We start from the raw sequence: 6,006 nt of genomic DNA, 5'->3' as shown, positions 1-6,006 counted from the left end.
ATGATGCACGACCCTTCGCAATCTGGGGAAACAAAAATCTGAGGGAAAGGGGGATCGGGCTTAATATTGTAACGCAAACCTCCAAGTTAGAAAATAGCAGAGGGGGAGGAGAGAATTCTTATTTTAAGCAGTCCCCATCTGAGGAACGCCACAAAATTGTCTTCGCTATTTCCACTGCCCTTAAAATTCAGATTCTCAGCAATTCTTGCTTGAACAGTCAGTTGCAGCTAACTGGTCTGCCTGTCTGTCCTTTTGATGCGGGATAGAGGCAGAAAAATGTTCACCTTTAGCCTGAAAGGCTTACCTATAGCCGGCATAGTTTCAATAAGGATCAAATATGTGATGGTGGCTACATTCTTAAAGGGTCTCATGACTGCCTGTAAATCTCACTGATAGTTAATATGGAAATGAATGATAATCACCAAAGAAATCTTGTGAACGTAGAAATTCGAAGAAGACATTTATAATCTAATACTCCCTGCACACCCGCTCCCCCTTGAGCACTAAGCATATAACCACCAGCTTCATGCAGCAAAAGTTCAGCACTTTCTGCCCACTGGTCCTATCTCTGTGCTACTTAAATAAACTTAGTAAGTTGCACCATACAACATCTCAAGAATTCTTTCTTGGCCATCGCTCAATGATCCCACAACATTTTTGGTGGCCCATACAGGGACAATGGAGTGAATCCAAGAGTGTCGATGCAACTTAGTAAATCTTCTTTACCCCCGGTGTTTGTTTGTTTGTTACCTGTTCTTTTTCTTTTTCAGAGATGTTCTGAATAATATGACCCTTTGGAATGTGTCTTGACCAAGTGCTCAGGACAGGACCTCTTGCACATGGCTACGCAACAGGGAGGGATGGACTCTTGCTGCCTGGCTGGACATTATTACCTCGGCCCTAAAGGCATTGGGCTCAGAAATCACTCTCCTATTTTTCCTGTTCTTTTAATGCATATATTATTGTCAGGCATGGGGCGGCCACATGTCTTTAAGACAGCCGCCAATCTCAAGACTCCCGTGTAAGGTTTCCCCTAAATAACCAGGTGTGATCCCTTGATGAGCACAAAATCCAAGATAGGTCTGACTGTGTGCTTCCCAAAAGGGACTGGTGGGAACTATTACCTAGTTGGAGCACTCACCCAACAGAAGACTGCTCCCTTGGGACTGGATCATGGATAAAGCTCACAACAAAGTTGCCTGGGGGCATCTGGCTGGCTCAGTTGGTAGAACATGTGGCTCCTGATCTCAAGGTTGTGAGTTCAAGCCTCACTTTGGGCAAGGGGTCTACTTTAAAAAAAGAAAATGAAGAAAGAAGAAAGAAAAGAAAGAAAGAAAGAAAGAAAGAAAGAAAGAAAGAAAGAAAGAAAGAAAGAAAGAAAAGGAAAGTTGCCCAGATTAGATAGTTCTATACTTTTGTTTTTTCATATCTATCATTTTGTCCTTAGGCATAGACTATTTGGTGTTCTCGGTCCTGCTCTCAGATTGAAAGTACTTCTAGCTTAGATATGTGACGCTTAATATGATATAAAATAGCTACCCCTGGGAATTATATAAGACTGATGAATCACAGGCCTGTACCTCTGAAACCAGTAATACATTATATGTTAATTAATTGAATTTATTTTTTTTTAAAGATTTTATTTATTTGTCAGAGAGAGAGAGCACAAGCAGGGGGAGTGACAGGCAGAGGGAGAAGCAAGCTCCCCGCTGAGCAAGGAGCCTCATGCAGGACTTGATCCCAGGGTCCTGGGATCATGATCTGAGCCAAAAGCAGACACTTAACCGACTCAGCCACCCAGGCTTCCCAATTAATTGAATTTAAATTAAAAAATGTTTAAAAAAATAGCTGCCCCTTCTTAACAAAGGCCAGGACCTCTACTCTATCCATGAATGCTAGATCTAGAGGCTTACAAAGGGTAGTGTTATTGGTTGTCCCCCAAAATGGAAAGAGGCAGCTCCCATCTCTGCAGCGTTTCAGTCCATTCACCAGCACCCGCTGTAGTCTGCAATGGGGAAGCAAAGGGAGGTCGACATCCCTTCTCAGGTAGTACAAAGGTGTCAGAGCAGTCAAGAGAAAGGGACACTTCCCCCCACTCTGAACCCCAGGAACCTTCAGCAATATTCCTGACAGGTCACCATTCGGAAGCCAAGGGGGATTTTGGTAATGGACTCCCAGTTAGTTAATGTATTCTCCTCATTCGTTTTGTAGGAATTGACTATGGGTTCAACTTCTTCAATCCCAAAGGATTCCCCTATGAGCTGTCTCCTAACACATTAGAGTCAATTTGGACAACAGGATTGAAAGAAGCACCTTATCTTCTTCTATGATAATGCCTGGCCTCAATATTCTCTGGAGAATGATGAAAAATGGCCCATTTATGGGTCCTTAAACTTCAATACTATTTATTAGTTAGACCTTTTTTGTAGGTGTCAGGGAAGTTGGACTGAAATCCCATATGGTCAGGCCTTTAGGGCCCTGTACCAAAATCCTGATCTATTCCATTCACCTTTAGAGGGCCTGAGGACACATCTCTCCTCACCCTCTATCCCTCAATCCACCATCAGCTCAGCTGCCTTGGGCCCTCCTACTTCTATTAATGCACCATTTGACTGTGTTCTGTCATGTTCTCTATGTGCTCCCCTTTGTCTCTCTTGTAAACAGGTTACTGCCAAGATCAGGTACATGCCTCCCTCTTTTTCCTGAGTTACCTGTCTCCTATTTGTTTGCTTTTTCTTTTGTGTGTCAGAAATATATCTTGAGACTACTAGATGAAAGTTGCCTGGCTCTTGTTGCGTGGTGGGGGAGGGGAGGGTTTCTCCCTCATTCACTTCTGGGTTAATGGCTATAATTGGAGCCAATTGTCTGTGGTTAGTCTACTTTGTGTTGCGGACCTTGAGGAATATTCCCAAGCAGCTGCCAAAACTCCTTTTGTTTCGAGGAGCCCAACATGGACTGCCTATTTTCACTTTTTGTTGGTGGAAAGAAAACATGTGTCTGTTCATCTGTCTGAGCTGTTGAACTCTAGGACCCTGAGTCCTCTTTCTCTGCTTTCTGGGCTTTTATCTGCCTTCGGCCTTGATGGCCACACCTCACCTCCTCCCCTTCCTCCCGTCTCTGTAGCACCAGGGGCCGGCTTGCGTGACTGACTCCTCTGCGTCTCCAGCGCGCACCGTTGGCTCCTTCTACCCTTGTTACCAAGGTGTGACAAGCACGCCTCCCTGGACTTAAACCACCCACTTGAGATTTCCCCACAGGTGCCCCCAGCTAAAAATTGACGGTGACTTTTAAGTTGAAAAAAAGTGAAAAGTCCCAGCGACTTTTTAAACAAATTGACCGACTTATAGGTTGACTCGTGTGCAACATATTCAGTATTTAAGCTAATGTAAGGTCGTTAGTTTAATTAAGGTAGACATGTCTTTGGAGTTATCAGCATTAAATATAAAACTTTTATTCTACCAATGATTGCTAAAGGTCGAATAGGCTCATGTCATTTCTGTTGCAATTTGTCCCCAAAAGATGGGTTAAAAATGACAGTTAATTTTGTCTGTCTCATAAAGTTCTCATGGGTAATTGTTAAAATAGCTTTCAAAATCTTTCCAGCTGAAATTGTGAAGTTTTGCTAAGTTAACTGATAAATTGCATTGAATTCATTGGATATCTAAATCTTTTCCAAATAAGATAAAATACTAAAGCATTGATTACTGAACATAGGTTTACCAGCTTTGGCTTCTTACCACAGAGAAACTGAGGATAACTGGGTCTCTTTGTAAACGTGCTTTATGCTTTATTGAAAGATTGTACTGGGCGCCTGGGTGGTTCAGTTGGTTAAGCGACTGCCTTCGGCTCAGGTCATGATCCTGGAGTCCCGGGATCAAGTCCCGCATCGGGCTCCCTGCTCAGCAGGGAGTCTGCTTCTCCCTCTGACCCTCTTCCCTCTTGTGCTCTCTATCTCATTCTCTCTCTCAAATAAATAAATAAAATCTATAAAAAAATTTAAAAAAAAATAAATAAAAAAAGAAAGGTTGTACTATGGAAAAGCATGTTTTTAGAAACTATGAAATGTATTCATGGATTTCAGATCTAAAGAATTTTGGTATAGCAGACAGTGCACAGTTGGTTATTACTTAGTTTTCACTGGAGACTAAGGTTTCTAAGAGTTAAAATTCTCCTAAATGTAATTAGGACTGATGGAAATAAGCAACTCTGCGTGTGGGAAAATAGGAAATACATGAGAAAGATATAAGGAATGGAAATACATTTTGTTGAGGGAAAAAGAAGGTAATTTTGTCCTAAAATGAGACTGGTTGTTTAGAGAGAAAAGGCTTAGGACAAAATCTGAATGAAAAAGAAAGTCGTAGACAGTTTATAAAGGGAGATCTTTGGGAAAGATTTTTTTTTTTTTTACTTTTATCCATGCTCTTTTTAAATTTCTAATATTATCCTTTGACATGATGTTTTCTTGCAACCAGGTAAATAATTCCATGCAGCATTTCTTAAAATAACACAAATTATTGCTTCAAACTTATCATGTGCTTTAGATATGCTTGGTTGAGCAGAAAACAGTCCATCTTGTCTTTTGATTTTATAATCCTACTGTCTTCACAGGAAGAACTAGCTGCAATACAACAGTCTTTCCAGTCCAGCACTTAGTGATTACTGTATAAACCTCAGTTTGCTTAAGTATGCATCTTTTGTCATTGAGAATTAGTGTTTTCTACGATAAAAAGGAAGCCATATGTTTATCAAAAAGCATCAGTGCAGGCAGCTGTGAGAGTGAGATGAGAAAGAAAACCCCAAGGTTACATATTGGCCTCTGACTAATCTCATGATCTGGTGACTGGATCAATTTTTACAGTTCTGTGAAAGTCCTCCTTTGTCTCTCTCTTCTGAGTTTTTATTGTTGTGGAAGGCAGAGAGATGTTGGAGCCAGACAAATCCAAGTTTTAGTCTCACATTCACCACTACATGTAATGTACGGCATCAGGCTGTTGCTTAGCCTGAGCCTCAGTTTCTTCACTGATGCAATGTAGACACTACGGCTCTCCCAGCCCAGCGGTTAGGTGGATAGATGGTACGGAGGATGGAGCCTCTGCTATGAAGTTATTCCTGACAGCCTCCTGCCATACTGTTGATCACGGCCTCCTTTCATCTCCCACCTGTACCTGACAGATGATTTCTATGATGGCAAAGATGAATAACATGTGGTTCCTGGTCTCAAAAAGCTTACAATCGTCATTCAACCAGAAATCCTCTTATATAACCTTTCCTCCCTTGGGAAAGAATTTTGCATTCGGTCAGGACTAAGCTTGAAATGAATGGATTTTAAAAGTACAGTGGTATAAGATTGAAATTCTCCTTTTCTCTTTGTTAAAAAGACAAAGTTTTCTTGGATTGTTGGTCTGCTCTTGATAAGAAAATGTAAACAAAGTTTTTTTCTCTTTTCTTTCTCTATCAGCCCAAAAAACCAAAGCTTCTATGTTTTGTCTTTAATTACTTAAGAAAGTTAAAAGGTCTCCATGTTAAAGGAGCTCCGTTTTGCTAACAACTATAGAGCTTCCTGTAGAATCCCTTATTGACATCTTGGTTAAATGTAAATATTAAATTTATAATGATCTGTAATTCTTTTTAGATATGTGCTTTAAAACTTTCTAAGGTTTTTAACAAACTTCCTGAGATTGATTGATGGATTGATTGATTTTTAAAGATTTTATTTATTTATTTGAGAGAGAGAGCACAGGAGCAAGGGGAGGGGCAAAGGGAGAGGGAGAAGCAGGCTCCCTGCTGAGTAGGGAGCCTGATGCGGGGCTCAATCCCAGGACCCTGAGATCATGACCGGAGCTGAAGGAAAATGCTTCCCTGATTGAGCCACCCAGTTGCCCCACTTCCTGAGATTTAAAGGGTAAGTGAAGTTTTTGACAAATTAGGCTTGTTTATTTGGTATGTTAAGTTACTCTGGAAGCACTGTCAAACTAATAATGATAAGCCATAGGTTACGTTGTTTGG

Source organism: Eumetopias jubatus, unplaced genomic scaffold, assembly GCF_037043125.1.
Source record: "Eumetopias jubatus isolate StellerSeaLion01/CBP00866 unplaced genomic scaffold, mEumJub1_p1.0 scaffold_4, whole genome shotgun sequence".
In the NCBI taxonomy this organism is placed as follows: Eukaryota; Metazoa; Chordata; class Mammalia; order Carnivora; family Otariidae; genus Eumetopias; species Eumetopias jubatus.
This window is presented reverse-complemented; position numbering follows the sequence as displayed.